At 35.3% G+C, this 27,339-nt stretch overlaps 1 protein-coding gene across 1 annotated transcript in view; it reads right to left on the bottom strand.

Annotated features, from left to right (window-relative positions):
* Positions 1 to 24,147, bottom strand: part of Poxn (Pox neuro) — a 376,716-nt gene extending 352,569 nt beyond the window's left edge. The window contains exon 1 of the mRNA XM_069826012.1: positions 23,935 to 24,147. The gene's annotated coding sequence lies outside the window, so the exon portion shown is untranslated. The remainder of the gene's footprint in view (positions 1 to 23,934) is intronic.
* Positions 24,148 to 27,339: the final 3,192 nt, after the last annotated feature.

The following is a 27,339-nucleotide window of genomic DNA, read 5'->3' as shown; positions in this document are numbered from 1 at the left end:
TTCAAATCACTAACTAGGGTAAGAACTTATAAAATGCGTTGTTTTATTGCATCACAAAAGCTAGTCTTCGCATTGCAAAAAAAAAAATAATAATGCATCAACTGGCGATTTAGTATTAGTAGTATTTATTTATTTATTTATTTATTTATTTATTTATTTATTTATTTATTTATTTATTTATTTATTTATTTATTCATTTATTTATTCATTCATTCATTCATTCATTCATTCATTCATTCATTCATTCATTCATTCATTCATTCATTCATTCATTCATTCATTCATTCATTCATTCATTCATTCATTCATTCATTCATTCATTTATTTATTTATTTATTTATTTATTTATTTATTTATCTATTTATTCATTTATTCATTCATTCATTCATTTATTTATTTATTTATTTAAGCTGGTAGATGTAAGGCCGTCAGGCCTTCTCTGCCCCTCTACCAGGGGATTACAACTATAATATGAAGAATAAAAATACAATTGGTATTAAATTTGCAATTATAATTACTATAAGAATAAAAGTACGAAAAGATTACCTGACTAATGAAAGCTAGATCATTTATCATAGAGGAACAAAGAATATTTTGTATTTACTGAATTACAAATTAAAACTAGAATAACAAAATTGTATAGTGAAGAAATTACCGGATATTGAAATATTTTGTGATAGATTAAGAGAACTATTTACAAGAAACCATGTCTAAACGAGTCTCAATTACTGACCAAATGCCTAGTAAGTTTGCGTTTGAATTCAATTTTATTTCGACAGTCCCTGATGCTACCAGGTTGCGAATCCCAGAGTCTTGGCAGGGCTATTGTGAAAGAGGATGAGTATGAGGAGGTCCGATGGAATGGTATTGTTAGTATTGTTTCATGGCGAGAGCGTGTGTTCAGATTGTGATGGGAAGAAAGGTAAGTGAAGCGAGATGACAGGTACGAAGGAATAGAAGAGCTCAAGATTTCGAAGAGAAAGAGAAGTGAATATAAATTTCTTTTCTTACCTAGTTTAAGCCAACCTATTGCTTCCAGGGATGGGGTAATATGATTTGGAATATACTTTTTTTAACTCGATGCTTTCTGCAGTATTCACATTCTCTCTTTGTAATACAGTCGAATTTGGTTAATTCGTAGTTGAAGGGACAATCAAAATAATCGAATTATTCAAGATTTCTAAATAGGCGAATTTCAGATATTTTGTCTACTTCAGAGGCATTGTGATTTAATTATATCAACGTTTTTAGAGAGAAACGGTCCAAACCAACAAACTATGAACCGCAGATGAGAATCGTATCCGGAACCTCTTGTAAATTTCAATGCAATACAATAAAACAAAAGTATTTACTTAGGATTTTTTTTACATAACTGTCAAAATACAGGATATTCGAATTTTTTTTTTTAAAGCTTGATAGTTTTGTTTATTTTTGTAAAATTTTTCGAGTTTATTGAGCGACTGCAAAATCATTGTTTCGCTCGCATTTTGTTGTTATTCAATACAGCACATTCTTTCCTGATGTGGTCCATTACCTGAGTGATTGTAGGTAATACATTTTCGGAATATTCCAGCTCTTCTTCGTCATCTGAATACAGGGCGACATTTTGCTCGCAATATGATGAATTAGAACATGTTCTTATTTAGCTACTTTCAAGACAATCAAAGACTTTCAAAGTGTTGTAAGTGATTTGACAATAAACTTATAAAGTATTGACAAATCTTGAAACGTTTTGTGAAGAGTTAAATTTGTCGAAGATTTGATCGTGTAGGCTACAAGCAGCATTATGAATAACAGTTCAAGAAACGAAAACTAAAAACATGAATAGTAGGCCTATTGGCAACATGACAAGGAAGTGAATTTTTGTAAAACAAGTAGGCCTAGAACTTAAAAATGAGAAAATATCATCCCTATGACATCAAAGAGAAAGATAGAGTATCTTCTTCCAGTAGATAGATAGATAGATAGATAGATAGATAGATAGATAGATAGATAGATAGATAGATAGATAGATAGATAGATAGATAGATAGATAGATAGATAGATAGATAGATAGATAGATAGATAGATAGATAGATAGATAGATAGATAGATAGATAGATAGATAGATAGATAGATAGATAGATAGATAGATAGATAGATAGATAGATAGATAGACAGATAGACAGACAGGCAGGCAGGCAGGCAGGCAGGCAGGCAGGCAGGCAGGCAGGCAGGCAGGCAGGCAGGCAGACAGACAGACAGACAGACAGACAGACAGACAGATAGATAGATAGATAGATCACGTTGCACTGACAAATGTTCATTTTATACATTGATTTAGAAGGATGCGTTTGAGTCTAAACAAAACAGCAAAACAGTACAACGTGGTCTGATGTGACGAGAATCCAAGCCTCCGCATACAGATAAGGCATCATGTCACATACACGTTCACGTCTGAGTATTTGTCAGAGAGTAAATATTATTCAACGCCTTAAAAACGGCGCAAATATTAAGGATATTGCTGTAGAGTTTAAGATAATATTTATTTTTTCTTTTCTTTGTTCGTTCGTTTCTTTGCTTGCTTCTTTGTTTATTTATTTATTTTCTTATTTAATTAATTTATTATTATATTTTATAAATTAAAATTAATTTGTAGTAATAAAACGTTGCATCAGTTTCACTTTTTAAAATTAATTAACAGCTCTTAAATACACATTCCCGTATGATCGAGATTTTACTATCCATAATATTCTTAGATTTTCGTATTCTACCTAAACATGATGCTTGCCGTTTGCAGGGGACTTGCTCCACGTGTTATATCTACGAAGACAGGCAGACATTGGCTTTCTCCTATATCGACGGAGCATGATACAAGCATACAAATCTCTTCAAAGAGGCGTATTTATTTAGAGATAGACTTATAGTCCACAAAATGGTCGCCTACCATTTCTCCTTCATGGACTATCAAAGTTGCTCAAGCTTTGTATACAATATGACTGACAGTATTGTAATTGAGTGCATAAAATGATTCAAAAATGCATTATTTATTATTGGGCTTGTCTTCCATTTCATATTTCTAAACAAAATAATGTCGCACGTGACTAGTTTCCACGCATCAAATGCTGTTGCTCTCAATTGGCCCCACTTTTAGGGCCCTCACAGGTGCTTCGCCACAGACGGAGTCCCCGTCGCCTGTGACGTAATTATGCTGAAATTCTAGCTGTCTGTACAGTTTTATAACGTCAATTAGTATGGATAGCACAACGGTCTTGCGGTAGAGCAGTCCACACTCATGCCCACATTAATTATTTCAGGAACGACTACTATCGCATTAAAATAATTAGTAACCCCTTGGCCGTTGTTAGTTTAATTCTTCACGAGAATAGGACACGCCATAAGACAGTTGAGCATGCATTATGACCAAAAATAATAGACTTTGCACTATGTACATGGCATATTCAAACACTATAAATAACTACCTAACTAAGACTCTTCCAGAAATTTCTGTATTATACATATAAGCGCCAGATCATTGTTTAAACACCGGTCCATTGGTTTTCTATACTGAAGCTCAAATAAAAAATATTAATAATCAGAAAGCAATGGCTATAACTTATAGGCTATTAAAATTGTCGTTTATTTAACGACGCTCGCAACTGCAGAGGTTATATCAGCGTCGCCGGTGTGCCGGAATTTTGTCCCGCAGGAGTTCTTTTACATGCTAGTAGATCTACTGACATGAGCCTGTTGCATTGTCATCGACCTGAGCCGAGATCGAACCCGCAACCTTAAGGATAAAAGGTCAGCACTATGCCAAATACGCTACTCAGTGTAGGCTATATAGGCCTACATCTTGATTACACAACTTTTATCACTTCGGAATATAATTTATGGTGATCAGCAGACTGCGGCACAGGATACCGAAACGCATTAAGAACGCATGGACCACTGTGTTCTGTAGATCGAGGGGAATGGGAGATTGAGAGTGCAGTTACTCCTTGCCTCAACATGTAAACATTCAGTCACAGTATGACACAAAATAAATGTTCACGTTTACAGATATAATATATACAGTGCATTTCTAGTACAAAAAATAATTGCTTAACATTACATATATATATATATTTTTTATTTTAATGTATCGAAGTACATCCCGGCGCCGGAGAGAATTTTTCTCCATTCCATTACTCTTTCATCGTATTAACATTACATGTTTCAATTTACATTATACTGTACAAGTTTTAACAATATAAAATAATCATTTGTGTGTGAGCACAAAAGAAAAAATATACAGTAGGGGAGACTGTTGTATCTTGATCATAATATAGGCCTACCTTGGATCACGGGCTTGCCCAACACAAATTATAACACCTGTGGAGTAACGGTCAGCGCGTCTGGCCGCGAAATCAGGTGGCCCGGATTCGAATCCCGGTGGGGGCAAGTTACCTGGTTGAGGTTTTTTCCGGGGTTTTCCCTCAACCCAATACGAGCAAATGCTGGGTAACTTTCGGTGCTGGAGACCCCGGACTCATTTCACCGGCATTATCACCTTCATTTCATTCAGACGCTAAATAACCTAGATGTTGATACAGCGTCGTAAAATAACCCAATAAAAAACACAAATTATAAATCGGAAATACGCCGGGAAATCGAACCCAGGCCCACAGGATTGTAAGTCCAGCACTCTAACCGCTAGACCGCTGTGATGGCTAGTTTTATAATACACAATATTATCATCATCATCATCATCATCATCATCAATATTAGATCTCCTTCTGCCGCATTATTAAGACTCTGGTTTCTATAACATACAATTTTTTCATGAGTTCTGTTTCCATGTTTGTTAATTTATGCTTTATGAAGATGGTAAAATTTTACTGATTAATATAAATGGAAATTTTTTCCGTTTTACGTCGTTGAAATAAGAACATACTTTGATCATATTTCATGGAATTTTTACATATTTTGCTATAGCCTACTAATAATAAAATAGTCGCCCTGAATAGCGCAGTCGGTATAGTGCTGGCGTTCCGTGTCCAAGATTGCGAGTTCGATCCCGGCCCAGATCGATGGCATTTAAGTGTGCTTAAATGCGACAGGCTCATGTCATTAGATTTATTGGCATGTAAAACAACTCCTGCGGGACAAACTTCCGGCACACTGGCGACGCTTATATAACCTCGGCAGTTGCGAGCGTCGTTAAATAAAACATGATTTAAAAAAAAATTAAGTATTGAAAAACAGTTGTTTTCTTTTAGATTTTTTTTCACTTTTCCAGACACTTTCGTTCAGCACTCCTCAAATGCGCTATATTGAGACCTGATAGAGTGATTGACAATGCGTCGTGGTTTTTTCATACTTTGTGGAAAATTCAAATTTTTTAATTCATCACGCCTCAAGAATGTGCTTACATATAAAAGGGGGCAAAAGGGAGGAAAGATTGAAAAAGTACCTTCGTGGTATGCCTGTATCAATCTGTGGGGTCGTCGTGTATAATTGTCGCGTAAATCTGGTGAATACAACATAAATATGCAGGACCTACTACTCTATAAAACGAAATGAAGGAAAACATAAATCAAATGTTTAATCTTTTGGCCATGCGTGTCTCATTTTTAGGTCATGAGCCTTTCTGATTTTTAGACAGGTATTATTGTTAGTATTTTATTTGCCGCCAGCAGGTCTGCATGCTCCTCATCGCGTTTGTCTCGCTTCACACTGACCTCTTCGCAATGCCAGCCGAGGAATGCCCGGCGACTGGGTGACTTGCCCGTGATATCCTTGTGTGTAAAACTCGTCCTCAATGGATGCATAACCTACTAGAAACCCGACGTCTCGGCAGTTCGCATTAATTCAAGCACCCATAATCGTTGCCCAGTTACGGTGTTGCCATTCAGCGCTTTTTGTATCGTACTCACTTCTGAATATAGCTTTCTGTACGTCCGTAAAAAGGCAAAGGAAAGCAGTCTTTATTTTAATGTTATTTAACGACGCTATATCAACTACGCTATGGAATTAGCGTAGACAGAATTGGTGATATTCATTTATTCATAGTTTTCTGCCCATGGGCAGGTCTTTCACTGCAAACCCAGCATTCTCCAATCTTTCCTATTTTCTGCCTTCCTCTTAGTCTCCGCATACGATTTATGTGTCACATTCGAAAGTAGTCCCGTTAGCTTAAAGAAAGTACAAGTATAAAAAAGTACAAAAGTACCATAAGATTGTTGCAGTAGGTCAGCGGTGACCAAATCGGGTGTCGTGATTACATCGTGTACTGAAGGCAAGCAATGGTGGTATCATGTCGCTCTACAAACTCTGTCTCTACAAGCAGTAAGAGGTGGTTTCGTAAAGAATGAGAAGGAGAACTTTTTTGTTATCCTGTCGGACAAAATGTAATATGTTTACTTTACTCAACGGTTCAATTAGGAGTATATAGAAACATTAATTGCCACGCTGAATAATGTATTATTATTATCATTATTGTCATTATTATTATTATTATTATTATTATTATTATTATTATTATTATTATTATTATTATTATTGACCACTAAGTAGTCTATGTGTTTCTGTAATACTTCTGTACGTGCATGAATATTGATATTTTTAGATCTCTCCCTAGAAGGATAAAATTATTAGGTTTTATCTCAATTTTAATCTTTAGATGAGGGTAACTATTTATTAGTTATTCATTTAATAATAATATTGTAGAAAAATGATTCAATTTTATGTGCCAACGAACTGTTAAACGCCAGGAAATGACATGTCTTAAATCATAGCCTTAGCCATAGGAAGAGAAAGATGAGATAAATAAATTTAAGGAAGTCAGCTACCTAATGGGGTTTGAAATACCTCTTGCTCTAAAGTCTTTGGGCAAATCGCAATAGGGTAAACTAGGGTCTGTTGGACAGTCGGGCATGTTGGACACTCTGTACTTTAACGTGTTACCTCGCCACTTGTGGGCACCACATTCTGCAAGAAGTCAATGACGGAAGTAGCCCCACTCGTGGCTACTTCTGTCATTGACTTCTAGCAAAATGTGGTGCCCACAAGTGGCGAGCTAACACGTTAAAGTACAGAGTGTCCAACATGCCCGACTGTCCAACAGACCCTAATTTACCCTATAGCGAACGTAGAAGCTCCGCCCACGACCCCTTCCACTTTTCCCCTACTAGCTCAACAGACACTCTACGTGATAGGCGAGTGTTGTGTCGAATGCACATTTCATGCGGGTGGGGATAACTTCCCCTACTGGCGTTCGCTATATTGCGATTTATCCAAGTCTTTTAATAAAACAGAATTTCTCGAAGGAGTAACGATTAAAATAGCTTAAATAACTTATCCATAAGAAGTTTTTAATTTTGAAAAATTACGAATTTCTCGGCCAAGTATCGAGAGAAGAATTTAGAAAATTCCTGATTATATTCAAGAGGAAGGTTAAAAAAGAAGCAAACATCGTATATTATTCACTGGCTCATGATAACAGCAGTGACATTACTGATACAGAAAAGCTTGAGGTTTTTATCCGCGGGATTGATCAAGATGTTAGTACAGGAACCACCACTGGTTGTAGTTTTCATGCCAAGTACCTTTCCTCCGTCTCCTTACTTCATAGGCTAAACACGACATCGCTTGTTTCTGAAGGTTGAAATCCTTGAAATATTTGTAACAGTAAATTAATGTTACCTTTCCCACAGCCTATGTCGTAACTTAGTACATAGGTTTATCGTTAATAAAAATGAATTAACTGAAAATATTAATAATGAATTAAGTGACAGAAAAATAAAAATATGCCTAAAAAATAAAATACTAATGAACAGGCTTGGGACACTTCAACAACCAATGTACGCACAACTTGACTACAGAATTCCTTGAACATAGTAGACAGACATACTGCGAATGTAAACAACGACGTCATTGTGCTTCTACTGTTACTAGTACAATCTAGTGACAGTGGAAAATGAAGTAGAATACATACCTCACAAGTTTTCATGTCCCTCTGCGACGTTGAAGGCGTTAGCGTTAGAATAAACTACCATGTACATACTTGTAACTAGTTCGAGAAAACTGTTCACTATGAATTGAAATTGCACTTTGATGACCTGAGTTCGTTTCATAGGGAGAGGCGGAAGAATATTGTACATCTGATCACGAACCGGATTGTACACTAACGCACAGGTAAACAAAACTCATCGCGCCATCTTACTTCACCTGTACTCCGTTGCAATATAACTTCACTTGTTTCTTAAGTTGTTTCGGATCCTAAGCCTGCTGATTAACATCAAAAAGACATCAGAAATAATTGCAATATATATTACTAGCATATCACCACAAAAATAAAATTAATACTCGATCATTATCATAAATACTTATTCTACAAGAAGATAGTAATTGTGCTATTTCTCTGCCACTAATTGAACCTAAGCATAATACCGAATCTTGTCTGAGACATAGGCCTAGCTCTAATTTCGGCCCTAGACTATAGGCTACATTTATTTTATTATTAACAATTGTCTTCATCTAACATTAATGAATGATTTGGAATTAAAAAAGAAAGTATCCCTGACTTATAAATTATTTTTGCAAACATTTACGTACCAGAAAAATTAATTCCTAAGAATATTTGCTGCATTTTTTATATTATAGTTAATCGTATTTTATTTTGTAGTGTAGTCTGTTTAATACTTCTATATTATCTTAAAATGCTTAATGTATATACTTATACTTTTATGTTTCTAAAAACGATAAGAACACCCCCGAGCACAAGGTGTATTTACTTTTTACGGGAGTGAGCTAATTTTAAATTATGTAATTTTAAATTTTCTGCAAAAGAGATGTAAAATTATTATTATTATTATTATTATTATTATTATTATTATTATTATTATTATTATTATTATTATTATTATTATTAGATGAAATAAAAATGACTCTAACATAATTTAATAGATTCAGATGTGTGAGCCCTTTTTCTTATTGTCTTTCCATACCGTCGGAGTTCCGCTAATCATTTTTTCTCAATGAATTTACGTATTATCTAAAATTGAACAACCCATTAAGAATTTATATTCGATACTAGTAATCAGTTAACAAGGTAACAACCAAACTGAGGTCATAATTATCAACCCATTGTTTAAAATAACTCCACTAAATTGCCTTTCTATTGGAGTAGCTCTCAAGCACGTTAACAATAGAGCTACTGTAGCTAACCAATTATACCAAAATAAGGAAAGTAGAAAATAGCATCGTGGCGCGTGTTCTTGTCTGAGCATGAGTGGACGGCATAAGCGCAACGCTCTTATGATTCGGTAGCCTGTAATTATTAGTACGCTATTTTCCATTAAATGAAATCAGGAGAAAATGAATTAAATATGTAACTCTCTTAGTAGGCCTAATCAATGTATATGTCTTAACTGAAGCAAAACATAGGTTCCATTAGGACGTGAGGGATTTTCTATTGTATTAGCTTCAAATATGAAGATATTATATCGACATTTGACATGATAGTAGCGACGTGTGCCGGATCTAGTTAAAGGCCAAGAAAGCTCCGAAAAGCATTCAGAATATATTTTAAAATTATCTGGTGATTATGCCCAGAAGCAGATTTTTGAGTAGTTATTCCACTGTGTGCAGGTGCTGGAATTTAACATTTCCAACGATATAGTCTATAGGTCCCATCCTCAAGACAAATTAGTACGATCTGAAGGATCACGTAGGTTTGCTGGGCCTGTTATATCAGGCTATTTCAAACAATTTAGCTAAATTGTACGACCTGAAAGGTCATCTACCTAGCTATATACCTGTTCTGTTCTATTATGCCTGGCTACTCTAGAAACTTAGAAAATTAGTAGGCCTATGACTGAAGATACCACCTATTCTTTTGGGCTCGTTAAGCCAGGCTACTTCAATAATTTAGCAAAATAGTACGATTTAGAAGGTAATATACATATTTTGTTTGACCTGTTGTGTATAGCTACTTCAAAAGTTTAGAAAATTAGTAGATTTGAAGTAACCTACTCTTTTGGGTCCGTTATGCCTGGCTACTTCAAACAACTTAGCAAATTAGTACGACCTAAAATGTCACTCTCTTGGGGACGTTATGCCTGGCTACTTCAAACAACTTAGCAAATTAGTACGACCTAAAATGTCACTTACTTTCTTGGGGACGTTATGCCTGGCTACTCCAAACAACTTTGCAAATTAGTACGACCTAAAATGTCACTCTCTTAGGGACGTTATGCCTGGCTTCTTCAAACAAGTTAACAAATTTGTACGACCTGAAAGGTTATCGACTCTCTTGAGCCCGTTTTGCCTGACTACTGCAAACAACTTAGCAAATTAGTACGATCTGAAAAATCACCTACTCTTTTGGGCCCGTTATGCCTGACTATTCCAAACAACTTAGGAAATTATGACTACCTGAAAGGTTGCTTCTCTCTTGGGCCGTTATTTCTGGCTACTCCAAACAACTTAGCAAATTAGTAGGCCTACGACCTGAAAGGCCACTTACTCTGTTGGATCGTTATGCCTAGCTACCCCAAGAATTTAGCAAATTAGTACTAACTTACCTGAAGTGTGACGTTGGACCTGTTCTGTCAGGCTTCTCCAAATACATAGCAAATTCGTACTATATGAAAGTTCACCTACTCTCTTCGGTCCGTGTTTCCTGGCTACTCAAAATAACTCAGCAAATTAATACGACCTAAAAAGACGCCTAGCCTGTTGGGTGAGTTATGCCTGACTTCTCGAAACAACTTAAGTTATTAGCCTAGTATGACCTGAAAGGTCATCTACTCTATTGGGCCCGTTAAGCCTAGCTACTCCAAACAACTTGGCAAATTAGTACGACTTGAAGAGTTATGTACTATGTTTGATCCGTTATGCGTGGATACTTCAAACAACTTAGCGTGGCTTAACGGACACAACACAGCTGACCATTGAGGTCAGTCTAGTTTTCCTTGAAAATGGAATCAAAGACTTTAAGTTTCAGCACATGTTGAAATGGGCCTACTCTAAAGTCTGATTAGTCTATAAACAGAAACAACTTCAAAGCCAAGCAGTTCAACAGCTACTCTAACAACAAGAAATCTGGTATCAAATCTTTATTTTATTGAACTGTCTTCAATGACTCCGACGAGTATGATAACTTTCCCGCCCCTCCTTTCTTGTCTTCATCTAAAGAAGGTAGAACCAACCTTCGACACGTTGTAAAGTTCTATCTTCGTCTTTAGCATTGGAGTAGGTCAACCACTACTTTCTCCCTTATTTAGAATATCCAACAGGTACAGGCCTATGGAAAATTCTTATACGAGTACATTGGTTCTAACTACATTTAATTTAATAGATATAACTGAGAAAGACGACTTTTTTCTTCTTAAGTATTGTACGGTAATATTTACTTACGGCTTTCAGAGAGTCCGTAGGTTCATTGTCGCCCTCACATAAGTCCCCATCGGTCACTATCATGAGCAAGATGAATCCAGTCTCTACCAACATATCGCATCTCTCTCAAATTAATTTTAATATCATACTCCCATCTACCGCTCCGCCTCCCCAAAGGTCTTTTTCTCTCTCCGGCTCCCAACTAACACTCTATATGCATATCTGTATTCGCCCATAGACTACGTGCTACATGTCCTGCTTATCTCAAACGTCTGGATTTAATGTTCCTATTATATTAGGTGAAGGATACAATGCGTGCAGTTCTGTGTTGCGTAACTTTCTCCATTCTCCTGTAACTTCATCCCTCTTAGTCCCAAATATTTTCCTAAGCACCTTATTCCCAAATACCCTTAACCTCTGTTCCTCTCTGAAAGTGAGAGTACAAGTTTCACAACCACACAGAATAACCGGTAATATAGCTAACTGTTCTATAAATTCTAATTTTCAGCTTTTTTGAGAGTAGACTGAACGACGAAAGCTTCTCAGTTGTACGGTATTTTGATATTTTAGGCAATTTTAATCTAGCACATTAGATGTATAATGTACGGCGTTCAGTTACGAACTTATGCTAAATATGACGCCGGACTTACGGCTAATAAAGCATAATATAACATTGACAACGGATACCTAAACATTGTTGTTCGTGGCGGGATTCAAATCCACTGCTGTAATGTACGTAAATGTAATAGGAACACATTAAATGTTGTATACGCCACAATCTGATTCCAAGAAATACACTAATTTAGGCCTACTATCATTTTCGATGACGCAATATTCGCTATCCGGATATCCTTGGATGTCTTAGAGAACAGATGCTTTGAATATAAAGGTCTGTAATGGAAAGTTGAAGTTGACCTAATGAGGCAACCAATCTTTTCCCTGCCAGACAACATTTCCTATTAGAGACCCTTGTTATATTTACCAAAATATAAATTTTCTTTTAAAATGTAATTGGTTTCATTGATTTAAATCACTAGTAATGATTAACTCCGTTGGAATTCTATAAGCAATTTTTCATCCCGGATCTAGTAGAAGTTTGGAGTGGATATAACATTATACTTTCAAATTCATCAGCGGCCACTTAATGGGGCTCTGATTGACGATCTCCATTTGTCTGCTTTCAGTTTCACTTACCGTAACAAGCTGGGCCTCAAAAGTGAAATGCAGGACAACATGAACACAGTTTTTTTAAATAATTGCCGCCGAATTTAAGTCAGTCAAATTTACACATAAATGATGAAAATGAAGTCCCGTTTTCTGAACTCATTATACACATCAGGTTTGAGGAGGAAAGAGAGAAGGGAATGCTGCGAAATGATAACCGATCTAAAGCTCAGAAACGAGTTCCAGGTAAAATCTAGAAGGGGAGAAACCAGACCCTTATTAAAATCCCTTAAAACAATCAAACGGAATCCGTTGGGCAGCGTGCGATGAATGCTAGCCTTTCCCTTTGGGCCTCTTTCGTTATCACTAGGGTCAGAATATGTAGGCTATGCAAAAACAGGCACCGAAATGGGCCTATGCATGCAAATAGGAACCAGCAATCGGTGTTACAAGGAAAAAATATATGCCTATCTAATTATAAACTACATACATTTTATATCACATTTCTAAAATTATCAATCTTAATGGCTTAACAATCAAAATATACAAAAACACATGCAACATATTACATTTGATATTTTTAAAAATATTTGATATTGTTATGTAGGCTACAGCTTGATGATGCGAAAACGTTCGTATTTGTAATAAATTCATAACAATTGTTATATAAATGGCCTATGTTTAAAACAGTTATGCTATGTAACTTGTTTTTTTCTGTATATTTTGATTGTTAAGTCATTAAGATTGATAGTAATTATAGAAACGTGATTAAGTATGCATGTTAATTGGCTTATCTGAAAAATCAATATGAATTGTAAATTACATACATTTTGCAAGAAGGTAAACTTGCGAATACTAAATGAGGCAGTATAGACAGTGGACAACTTCAAATACTTGGGGTGTAGTATAAGCAGTAACATGATCTGGTGCCAGGAAGTCAAAAGGAGAATAACAATAGGCAATGAAGCTTTTAATAGCAAAAGGAGCATCTTCTGCGGACCTCTGGAAAAAGAACTAAGGAAGGCACTAGTGAAGTGCTTGTGTGGAGTGTGCTATTGTATGGGGCAGAAGCATGTAAATTACAACGAAATGAAGAGAAGCGAATATAAGCATTTGAAATGCGGATGTGGAGAAGAATGGAGCGTGTGAAGTGGACAGACAGAATAGACTAAGAAATGAAACTGTATTGGAAAGAGTGGGTGAAAGAATGATGCTGAAACTGATCAGGAAGAGGAAAAGAAATTGAATCGGTCACTAGCTGAGAAGAAACTGCCTCTGAAGGATGCACTGGAAGGAATGGTGAACGGGAGAAGAGTTCGGGGCAGAAGAAGATATCAGATGATAGCTAGACGACATTAAAATAGCCTATATGGATCATTTGCGGAGACAAAGAGGAAGGCAGAAAATAGGAAAGATTGGAGAAAGCTAGGTTTGCAATGAAAGACCTGCCTTTGGGCAGAACACTATGAATGAATGAATGAATACATTTTACGCTTTTTCTGTTTCTTTACAATTCACTTTTTTACCATGCTGTGAATTACCTACTTACGAGTTCATAGTTAATTTTCTTGAATTATTATTATTAAGAAGATGTAGGTCGGCCACTCCACCTCATTCTGATGTCCTTTGAATGATAAGTAGACTTATCTTATTGCCGAACGGCTGCGCTTTAGGTCTACAAGACGCTGCACTGTTAACTTAATCCGGACTATGTATTGTATGAATAAAGAATGGCGAAATGAGTCCGAGGTCCAGCGCCAAAAGTTACCTAGCAGTTCCGCTTCAGTTGGTTGCGGGAAAACCTCGTAAAAAATTCCAACAAGGATTTGGACCCGGGCACGCTCGTTTTTTAGTCAGACAGGAAACACCTGTAGGCTACCTTTATACATTGTATAATGAAGAAATAAAATATAAAAAAAATGCTTACTACAAAATAATAAGTAATCGCAGTTAATGTGATTGTAAAATAGTAGATGTCCCTCACTGTTTTTCAGATAATAGCCATTAGGTATAGCCTTGGTCTAGTAATCTAGTAGAGTAGAGTCTCGATTATCCGAGTTAATGTGGACCAAAACTAACTCGGATAAAACGGATGGTTACTGAAAAAAAACTGTGTTTAAATTAGACAAACACTTTACTTAAGAGACTAAACAAAATGCAAAAAATCAGGTTAATATGAAGTCCAGACGCTTAAAAATACAGTAGGCTACATATACATTTAAAAATGAAATTGACGTGTAATAGGGTACTTTACAATGTGTACAGTAATTTCTTCTTCTTTTTTCTTTTCTTTTGGATCGGGCTCGGAAAATACAGAACCTCGATTAATCGAAACTCGGATAATCGAGATTCTACTGTACAGTAGTTACAAATCCAGGAGCTTCTGGTTTGCTCGGCAACAGAAAATGAACATTTATGTAGCTTTATTTGAAACTGAGAGGAGAGTGTGAATTTGTCTTAAGTTTTAACTGTATTCTCTCAGACAGTTATACTGTATTTCGGTATGTTGAGCACTTATCTAAGCGAGTACTATTTCCTATGACTGTCCAGTGTTGCTTCATAATTACCATACTGACGTATTAAAGACGAAACGGACCACAGAATTCAAGCCTTAAAAGTACTCGTAGAGGCAATTAACATTATGAAAACTTAGTTTATTTTATTTTCTCTGGTTTTTCTTGGCAGGATTACAATCGCGAGCCACGATAATACGCTGAGAGCTACTATTTTATAATAAAATTAATCTCTTAAAATTTCGATGTAATTTTTTAACATCTTGATTACACACGTTCAACATTTTGTCACTAAATAGGCCTATTTGGTGAATCTATTGTTTATAAACAACTTTCCTCTATTAATTGAAACTAGACTGGAAATTTACTTCACTTAATAAGTAGTTTCGGCTTGATTTTGGCCATCTTCAGATTTATAAATCAAGCCGAAACTAGTCATTAACTAAGATAAATTACCAGCAAGTTTTCAATAAACACAAGAAACTTGTTTATGCAACAAATTTATCAAACCTTTAGTTAATTTTTTTCACCAAAATTGTCTCTACAAATTTGCATTACAAAAACAGTCATTTTCACATTTTTTCAGCCAACCGATTTGAGAAAATAATATCTATTAAAAAGACACATAGGCCTATCCATACGATAAATGTCATTTTATCGTGAAACTTTGAATTCAGGAGAGCGGAGGGAATGTAAGTAAAGGCAAAGATTCGATAGAAGGCTATACCTTAGGCCTATTTTTGATTGAAGTATGCAGTAAAGTGTTATTTTAAGGTCCTTCCCGATTTAGCTTCTACGTTTTCATATAGTCAGTTATTAAGAATACCTTATGCAATAACATTTTTCTTTTTCACTAAATCAGAAGACAAGAAATAGGATTGCTAATTTTATGCAGATCTACGGTCAAGTGCTAAAACTTGAGACATTTTCAGCTGCAAAATGCGAATAACTCAAAGGTGAACTAGGTCTGTATTGTCTTAATAATTCTGATCTAGTAGATCTACGGACTTCCTTATAGCCTACTGTGAAAAAATAAATCATGAATAATATTGGCATAATTTTATCCGAAATATGCACAAGCAAACGCAATTAAAATCACCTGCAGTGGCTGTATCATATAAAATCACCTTTCGTATGCTGGGGGGTAAAGTTGCCTATTTCCGTGATACCCCTAATCCCGTGATACTTTTTTAAAAATTGAATGTCAGTCAATGCTTTGCCGTTTCATCATAGTGCCAGACATCTTTCTCCTACTTTTGAGACATTGGTGAACTTCCTAGCAAGATACCCAACCCTGTGACATTCAGTGAAAAAAATGTAGGCCTATTACGGAATTAGGACTATCAGGAAATTAGGCAACTTTACCTTACGTCTAGAATTTTTAAAAGAAATGTCCATTTCCATACAAACTCTGGTTCTAGTAATCATGCATTGTAGGCCTATATTATTCATTTCACACTTTTTAATGTAGGCCTATCGAAATAAAATTCTGATGTTTAATTTAATAATCTAGTATTTTGTGTAGGCCTAATAGTTTAATATTTAATCTTATTTTTATTTACTGTCCTAAAACTAAAGATCTGAGCTCAATTATGGACTTCACTCGAGTTAATTTTAGGCACACATGTATTGATTTATTGATATATTGATATTAGTTCACGAAAGGACAAACTTAATAATTTAACAAAAAGATCTATATACAAAAGTAGTTATACATAATAAATATACAATTTCCTAAACTAACTTTAGGCACACACATTGTTGGATTCCCGTGACATGTTGTTAGCACGACACCTATAATTTCTAGCTACAACATAGCACAACACGTTGAGTATAAACGGACAACCATGCTCTAAGCGGATTAGAAATTTGCTGCATAAGAATGTTATTTATTTTTCCGTTGATAGCAAGCACTAATATGATACCGAAGCACAAATCCGGTAATTTAAGTTGTCTGTTCTTCATTAGGAGTATGTAAATTAGGAGATCTCTGTTACACACACAGAATAAATAATATAGTATCTGCAGTAGCTGTAGAATCTAATTAGTTTAACATTTGACTGGTTAAATTTGCACTAATTAGAGTAACAAAATTTGAATAAGGAAATCTTTATGTTGCAAGAAATATGTAACACGTGATATTTAAAGCTTCATATTAGTTCTATAACCCACAAGACTACCATGTGGGTGCAAGCAAACGACTTCAGGGCAGATCTCGGCGCAGATGGGCGGACTTCTTCAAAGAACTAGCAGGCCAACAGTGGTCCCTTGTAGTAAGAGGAAGAAGTGAATGGAAACGCCTCGAGAGAGAACTTTTTTTAATGGGTTATTTTACGACGCTGTATCAACATCTCAGGTTATTTAGCGTCTGAATGAAATGTAGGTGATAATGCCTGTGAAATGAGTCTGGGGTCTAGCACAGAATGTTCCCCAGCATTTTCTAAAACTGCGGTTGTACCATTTTCGTTAACATCTGTTGGTATGAAACCTCCTGATTCGCTCTTGTGTTTAAAAATTCATATATCCAATTGTTCTTCTAATAGCTGTAACTGTTCCATTCTAAATGAATCTCCTCAAGTTAAATATCTCGGAATAATAATCGACCAACATTTAAGTTGGGATAAACATATTCTTTTTCTGTGCAATAGATTAAGAAAAATTATTCACTATTTTGTCTTCCTACGAAACTACTTGACTGTCCATACTTACGACTGATTTATCTCGCATTAGTATAAGCTATATTACAATACGGCATTATAGGATGGGGTAGTGCTTATAGTACCTCCCTCATGCCAATAACTCTGCTACAGAAAAGAATAATAAAAATATGCCTTAATAAACCTCTTGATTATCCTTCAGAGCTGCTGTATTCAGAATTTAAAGTATTTGACTTCCATCAAATTTATAACAATGTATTACTGAATTTCGTACATAAAAACCGAAACATATTTAATTTATATTCACATAAATATAAAACCAAAAGATCACACAACAAATGCTTGACAGTACATACCTAAATGTACTACAACTGTAGCTAATAATCACATTACTTATTTCGGCCCAAGGCTTTATAACATGATAATAGCTAAATTCCCAAACATACAATTTGCTAACGCTCCTTATTAAAAAAATAATTAAAAAATTGCTATTAACAGAGAAAATTTAAAAATCAATTATTGTGATATCTGTGTTTTCTTCTTCTTCTTTTTTACCTTTTACTCTGTTATTTAATAAAATGTCTTATTATGTGGAATGCCCCCTGAGCACGAGTATGTAACTTACTCTTTCTGGGGGCGCTAGAGTGTTTTTATAGCCTATAACAAAATCAATATGTAACTTATCTTTATTCTGGCAATAAAGTATTATTATTATTATTATTATTATTATTATTATTATTATTATTATTATTATTTGCTCGTATTGGGTTGACGAAAAACTCAGGAAATAACCTCAACCAGGTAACTTGCCCCGACTGGAATTCGAACCCAGGTCACCTGGTTTCGCGGTCAGACGCGCTAACCGTTACTCCACAAGTGTGGACGAGAGACATCTGAGCAGTGTGTGAAAAGTAAAACAATACAAAGACAATCATACATTACCAAGAAATAAAAATTCACTCTGAAATAAAGTTCAATAGGATAGCCTAATCAAGTGCAACTTCTAACGCGGATTAGATCACAGCGCTAGGAAAGTTAGAGTTTTCTCTTTAAATACCAGGAGGCCTTTGACCTTCATGGGACACAATGAGCTATCTTTATCTTTATCTTATCTCCATTTACATTAATTTACATTAATTATGTAAATTTCTAGGACAACAAACATTCACTATAAAACACGTTTAGGCTATATCGTCAGACCCATAGTAGAGCCTTCATGTCTAATGACATATTTAATCTAAAACAGATTAAAAGATAAAGAGGAAAGCTAACAATAAAAATTTAACAATGAATGATTTTATATTTTCCGTCAATGACTTAACATGTTGTTTATAGGTGTGAAACCCTATAATTACATATTTATTCTACGTTTTCGTCGTACCAAACGACTTATCTGATAACATTCTTCAAAAATGAATTGCAAAAAAAATAATAAATAAATAAAATAATAATAAAAAAATTAAAATAAAAAAAAAATTAACTTAATTTTAAAATACACCAGCTTTGTAGACCTACAATTAGACTAGGCCTATATTTATGATGTGGCTATAAATTTGAATAAGCCTAGGCTATGGGTGTGATTGTCATGAGTTTTAATAAAACCCCCAGTGATACTATTCTGTGTTATCTTCATAGAGACGTCTGAATTGATTTCCATGTAGACCTAGGTCTAGTGTAAAAATCTAGAAGAAGTTCTTTCTTTCTTTGTCTGTTTTACTTATTCCTTTCAGCCTAATACCGACGTAAAATCCTATGTGGTACAAAAAAGGTAGGTTGTAGACAGGAACAGGTATTTCTGGAGATTAATTTTATCATTTGTGCGTTATAATATTTGTGTCGGCGGAGATTGTTAGAGATCGATTTGTACTCTTGGCGGAGATTAATGGAAATTTTGGAAAATACAATTATTTTGGAACTGGAGTATTAACTCAGTATGAATATTCCTTTCCAAATAATTAACATTAAAGGTTCATTGGATTCTGGTAAAGGTGCGGTATGGCCAATAGATAATATTTGTTGAATTGAGACTGTATTTAACACAAATTCATTAAAAACGGAAGAAAAAAAACGCTTTCAAATTATTAGTTAAATGTTGAATTCTCCCTCTTTTGAGTTCACTAATGTAATCAGAACACCTGGAATACCATGTAATATAGCCTATTTGGATAGGCTATGTAACAAATTCAAGTGAAAAAAAAATCCGAAAAAGAAACTCAGAATATGAAATTCGCCATAAAACGACGCAATAGTAATAATTCGCGAATGTGTTCATATTTCGCTATTAGAACTCCAGTTCGCTATTTGTAGCGATTGTTTTATCCGCATATTATTAATCAGAATCACTTAATTCGTAAAGATTACTAAAAATCTATTGTATATCTAATATGTCGTGATTTTCGCGATCGCCATAAATACCCGGCCCTGGTTATAGACTATTTGCCACTGTCATAGTAATCATTATCACCAACATCACTACCTGAAGTATAATAGAGATTTTCTAATAACGATCTCTGAAATGGACAAAAATAAATAAATTATTTTTGGGGTCTCATAATAAATTAAACCTAGTTCTTAACTTGGTTTACTTTCGTTCCCGATTATTGAGTCTTTAATTTAACTCTTATGTAATAACCTAATTACTTTAGAATTCTTTTATTGCTAACTCCTCTTTTTGTGCAACGTTTCATTCTTTATAGAAATGTTTCTATTGATAATAGGGTAATTGTATAAGTTACTAACTGTCTTTCTTTAATTATAGGTAGAACAAGACAAGTAAGAAATCTATCAAGAACTTTAATGTACCTTGTTGTGTTCACCGTGGTTATAATACGATACCTCCAATGTACACTAACGTACGGACGATGTCAGGTAGAACCAGGGGAAACCCGCTAGGGATATGAATCGTCTCGGTAGTTGGAACCTCGTGACGTAAGACAGTCACGTTGCCGAGAAAAATGAGGAACAAGTTGACCTTTAAGTTTTCAATTTAGGTAGCGTATGCTACAAAATTCTCTCACATAGGTTCTCTGATACACATATGAATCTAACCCATTTCTTGTCATGTAGGCCTAAGATTAAAAAAAATACACTGTCCTATTTTTTTTCTTGTGTTGAACAAACTTTGACTTTATTTAAGCAATTTAATTCTACCGGTAATAAAAATTACTCTGATTCATTATTCTGTATTTTCTTCGACCACACGCACTAGAAGAACAAACAGTCGTCCTTTCTCGACTTTGGGACAGCAGGATTTTGGGTGAAGTAAGAAATAATTACAAAGAAGTAGGCCTATGATACCTTTTTATTTTAGAATATTTCTCTACGTTAAACCTATGTTACTCGTATATAGTTTACAAGACACTGAACTTTAACGTTAATCTGTCACAAATATCGACTCACTTGAAAATATTGTTCCTATAAACTTAAAGAGATTTTTTTCTTTTATTTCTAATTAGACCCTACAAATAGACCTAAATCAGGTTTGAATTTTATCTATGAAGTGTTTTTGCACTACAAGCAACATTCATCTTAATACCAAAGGCCTGTCTTTTCTTTATCGATAGGAAGTTAGATAATTATAGCCTAGCGAGCTTATGATATGGGATCCTCCCACGTGACTCTAGAGGGCTATAAATTTCACTTTTTCTTGAAATGTAAACTTAAAGAAAAAGTAGGCTACAATATTTATTTTTTGTTATTTTACACACTTTCTACTCTCTTTAATTTTTATAGTTATGGTTTCCATGGAATCATTGACTTTTTAAGTTGATTTAATTATGAAATGAGCCCTTATGTAGGTCTATATTAAATAATATGTAAGACATGTAGGCCTATGTATAATATCTCACTTAATGAGAGTTCTTTTTCCTCTCTGACATTAACTGATCATCATTGGTATTGTTGTTAGCCTACATAAGATCAGTAAGACATTGGGCTAATTTGAAACCTAAGTCAATTTTAATTGAGCTACAATAAATTCTTTCACGTGACTCGAAAAAACTACAAATTTTACCCTATTTATTATCATGTAGGCCTACCGGTAACTTAAACACAGACTGCACTATTTTGTCATTTTAGAGTCTGACCTTTGCCCCTTCATAGAATTTCAATTTCTTTCGACACAAGGAAATGAGAACTGTTTACTGTGGCTCAGTGGTAGGTAACACACTGGACTCTCATTCTGATGGTCCCTGGTTCGATCTTCGGTGCCGACCAATCAGGTGTAGATTTTTCCGTAGGTTTCCTCGAGTGAATATAATTAGGTGTATCAGTATTATTTGTATTTATCCTGGTAATAATGAACAATTTGACTCGTAGACACTTTGTTTTCCAGCATTAACTTCCCATGATTGTATGAGAAGATTCGAAGAGAACGTCAGGATGTAGACCTTCGGCTCCCCCCTCCTACCAATAATGCATCACACAATATCAATACGGCGGTTGCTGTCGCCTGCGATACAACGAATTTTTTTTGTTGATTTTCGAGTTCGTTATTTTTTTTTTTTCTGGTTATTATATGCTTATATAAGTTATGTTAACTCTCGCTAAGTGGTTTTATATTTTATTTTATCAGTCTTAGTATTTATTTTATTATTGTTAATACTTTTGTTTTATTATTATTAATTACTTAATTATTTAATTAATCAGCATTACTATCTTTGTATTATCTGCGTCACGGTTATTCTATTATTATTATTATTATTATTATTATTATTATTGTTGTTGTTGTTGTTGTTATTATTATTGTTACTATTATTTCTATCATCAACATTATTATTGATGTCTGTAAAATTTATGTAGACTCCACTGGACCGTACCCGAGCACGAGCATATGTTCATTTCGGTATCTATTCATAAGTACCATTTTCAAATGTAAATTGTGAATAAATTTGAATTTGAACTAATTTTCAGTTAAATAAAGGCGAATGCCAGATTGGAACAACAGACACAGCGCAACAACAAGCCTTTCCAGCAGTAAAACTACAGGCAGTCGCGTTATAACCAAGAAGTTAAAGTGACTAGGCCTGTAAATAAAATATACAAATAAAAAAACTGTTTATTTTATTGGGAAATGAATCATTTAAGCTAATCATCTATGGTCCCTTTTTGTCATAGTATTGCTGTGTTCACTCAGGTTCAATAGCCTGTAACTTAACTACGGGTAGTTGTCTTTTTCCGGAACAACGCCGGAAAGAATAGGTCGGACTCACGTAACGAGGAGTCAGAATAACGCCGGGCGAAGTGAAGAATAATTGAGGATCGTTTTCGCAAAACTTGCTAACTGCAAAATTTGCAAAATTGAAATTTTGATGGATTCGTTAACATAAGGCAGGCCTCTACATGATGTTCAAAGCGTCTTAGTAAAATTGGGTTATTTCTCTTCATTGTAGTGTGTCAAAGTGTGATCGTTTTTTTCAAAACTTGCTTCCTGCTATAGCCTAAGTGAGAGTTACAGCAAAACTTGCTTACTAGTCTATAGCCTTATTATTGTTATTACTATTAGCCCATTATTATTATTATTATTATTATTATTATTATTATTATTATTAGATACTATTATTATAACTATTTCTTACCAATGTTTATTATTGTCACACTAACATTAGTTATCCAACTTTCATTATCTATTTTCATGTTGTTTTATGGTCTAGATATTAATGTAATAACTATGTAAGCAATTGTATTCAATTAGAATTAGAGTCTGGCTGGGCGGAAAAGAAGGCCTACTGGCCTTAGCTCTGCCAGATTAAATAAATAAGTTATTATTATTATTATTATTATTATTATTATTATTATTATTATTATTATTATTACTACTATTAATTATTATAGTGTTTTGTCTCTGCTGTAAAATTTAGTTTTTTCAGTTAGCAAGTTTTGCAAAAACGGTCCTCAATTTGACATTTTAATTAAAATGTTAGACGAACAATAATTTCTGCGTCCACTGCTGTGGAATAACGTGGAATGAGCGGGTCCAGGTTCAAATCCCGGTTGGGAAAGTTACCTGGTTGTTGTTTTTTCCAGGATTTTCCCTCAACCCATTAAGATCTGAACCCTGGACTCATTTCGTTGGCATAATTTCCTTCATTTCACTCAGACGCCAATAACCATTGCAGTTCACAAAGCCACGTAAGGTAAACCAATTAAAAAATATATTTTTTGGCACATTACTTGAAGCGCGCTTTCCCTGTGACGTAAGTGTAAGAGTGCATAACGAATGTCACATGACACAGTCCTACCTGAGCTCGCAGACTTGGAGATCCCCGCAGTATCCGTGCGAGACGACTGTGGCAGCAGGTCGGCCGGGTCACGCTCACGGACACACAAGTGTTGCTCCCCACAAACACTCACTCACTGCTGCGTCAAAAAACAGGCGACGCCGACACCGTCATGCACTCGTGCGAGCGGGAGGGGCGGGCAGGGCGTCCCTACACCGCACACGCAACATGTGGCTGTGGCTGTGGCATTGTGTTCCCGCGAGGATCCCGCCGCGAAGCACCGGAGGGGGCGTGGTCGCCGCCGCCAATCCCCGACCGCGGAGGAACATCTTCCGCGGAGCGAGCGGCCAATGCCGGCGCCTCGAAGGCGTGACGTTATCCACCAATAGGGGATCTCCGTGGAGATAATCGATCCTTGGTCACGTTGCTCACGAGTGGGCATGCAGCCGCTGCCACGCGCCACTCTCCCCACTCCCAGATTCCGCCGACACCTGCGGACTCTTTAAGGATCGATTAGCCGGGTAAAAAAGTCTGTCCTAGGAGGTGCGTAAAGAAAGAAAATAAAGGAGAGAGAGAGAGACGCAAGTGCACAGCTGCACGCGGCAATCAAGTGTTCTTCCCCTCCCTCATTAAATGTCCAAGCCTGTAATAGACTGCAGAGATGAAGAGATACTTCTTTTCATCCTCGCTGGGTCCAGGCGTCAAATTTAAATTTACTGCAACTTTATTCCTTGATTGTGGTATTAAACGTGTAATGGAGGATATTACCAACTTAATTGTTGTTACTTTCGGCAGTAAAAGCCATATATAGAACAATTATGTGACAGAGAACATACATTAATATATACTCGTAAGTCAGTCTACGATCAAATTCCTGACATGTTCACTAAATTGCATCAGTTATTCTTTTATACTGTTGACTAAGGGTACGTACACGTTGGAGCGACGATAAACGATAAAAGAAGCAGCGATGCCATATCAGAGGGAATTGAAGCATGCATTGTCATTGAGGTGTGCATATTGGAGTAACGATAAAAGCGAAGATACACGATAAAAACGACGAAAATGAAAAGTTCCATTTTCTTCTCTCTTGTCGTTCATATGATCTCTGATTAAGGTAATATTAATCTGTATAATGACCGGTGATTATCAATATATCCGAGTATTAATCGATTTATTATTATTTCGGCGTATTAAATTAATTATTGTAGGTATTGGCAAATTGATCAGTTGTGTATTTATTCGTCATATGTTATGTGACCACAAGAACCAATCACAACACAACGAATTTATATTATCTTTGGAATGAGAAATGGGTTTAATTTTGTACGTATTTAAGCTATATTAACCTTGAACTTAGCAGCTGATATTTCATATATATCTTATTTCATTAAGTGGATGCATAGAATATCTTCTACTGATAAATCAAAATGTTCTCTTCTCACGTCCTCGTTGCTCCGATTTGAACACTTGATTCTTTGATAATACCAAAGTGTCGCTAGCTCATTTCTTTTATCGTTTATCGTTGCTCCAACGTGTACGTACCCTAATGCAGTCTTCCTTGGTCTGCCGTACTGAGCACAGAAGGGGGTAGACTTACAAACTTAGTCTACTTATTTACAAATGGCTTTTAAGGAAACCATAGGTTCCATCGATCCCTATCCTAAGCAAGATCAATCCAGTCCCTACCATCATATCCCACCTCCCTCAAATCCATTTTAATATTATCCTCCCATCTACGTCTCGGCCTCCCGAAAGGTCTTTTCCCCTCTGGTCTCCCAACTAACACCTAATGTGCATTTCTGTATTCGTCCATAGGCCTACGTGCTACATTCCCTGCCCATCTCAAACGTCTAGATTTAATGTTCCTAATTATGTCAGGTGAAGAATAGCCTACAATGTGTGCAGTTCTACGTTTTGTAACTCCATTTACCTGTAACCTCATCCCTCTTAGCCCCAAATATTTTCCTAAGAACCTTATTCTCAGACACTCTTAATCTCTGTTCCTCTCTCAAAGTAAGTGTCCAAGTTTGGATTATTGTTAGTAATATAATAGCTATACCGATTAATAATTCTTGATTATATTGGTGAAATCATTTAATTATACATGTTATTGTTACTTCTTACAACCATACATAACAACCGGTAATATAACTGTTTTATAAATTCTAACTTTCAGATTTTTTGACAGCAGATTAGATGACAAAAGCTTCTCAACCGAACAATAACAGGCATTTCCCATATTTATTCTGCGTTTAATTTCCTCCCGAGTGTCATTTATATTTGTTACTGTTCTCCAAGATATTTGAATTTTTTCACCTCTTTGAAGGAGAAATCTCCAATTATTATAGTTACATTTCGTACAATATTCTGGTCACGAGACGTAATCATATACTTTGTCTTTTCGGGATTTAGTTCCAAACCTATCATTTTACTTGATTCAAGAAGAATTTCCGTGTTTTCCCTAATCGTTTGTGAATTTTCTCCTAACATATTCACTTCATCCGCATAGACAAGAAACTGATGTAACCCGTTCAATTCCAAACCCTCTCTGTTATCCTGGCCTTTCCTAATGACATATTCTAGAGCGAAGTTAAAAAGTAAAGGTGATAGTGCATCTCCTTGCTTAAGCCACAGTGAATTGGAAAAGCATCAGATAGAGACTGGCCTATACGTACTCTGATGTAAGTTTTACTCAGACACATCTTGATTAATCGAACTAGTTTCTTGGGAATACCAGATTCAATAAGAATATTATAAGAGATAGACCCTTAACTTAAATTTTTTTAGGAAAATGAGTTAGGATTACCACGTTAATAATTTTTGTTGAAATTGACGTTAATAATTACTTTTTGCATTGATTTCTAGATTTTTGAAGCCATAAATGCTCTGAAAATGTGAAAATAACTCTTATTTTATTTCAATCGTATCTGCTGTTTTTTTCTCTAATACTAGCAATATTGGAGTAGTCTAACTAACAAATATACTAGGCAAATAAAGCAGTAGACCTATAGGTCATTCGGTATCTCGTGAAAGCTACATGCGCATAAGGAGAAAGAAGTGGACTGGAAGCTTCCCTCTCTCGCTACACTTCCACTTGCAGGTAGCTAGCTCGCTTACCCCTAACATAAGGTTCTTACTATGAGCTACGAAGCACACAAGCATTTAGTTTCATAAGGTAACGCATGATCTATATCTGCTGTGTAGTGAGGGTCACATAAGAACAGTTCCTAAACAGCAAATATTGCCGTCTTGTCAGTGTTGCCAGCTGTTATCAGATATCACCATGCGAACTAAAATCATGATCCTACGTACTGAATGACTTATTTACTTACTGTACTTCACCATTATGTTGGAAAGATATTCTAAGCAATTCAATAATTTATAGTAGCCTATATTTTCGTAAGCAAACTATACGAGAAAGAC

The sequence above is a fragment of the Periplaneta americana genome, chromosome 5 (assembly GCF_040183065.1).
Source record: "Periplaneta americana isolate PAMFEO1 chromosome 5, P.americana_PAMFEO1_priV1, whole genome shotgun sequence".
Lineage (NCBI taxonomy): Eukaryota > Metazoa > Arthropoda > Insecta > Blattodea > Blattidae > Periplaneta > Periplaneta americana.
This window is presented reverse-complemented; position numbering and strand designations above follow the sequence as displayed.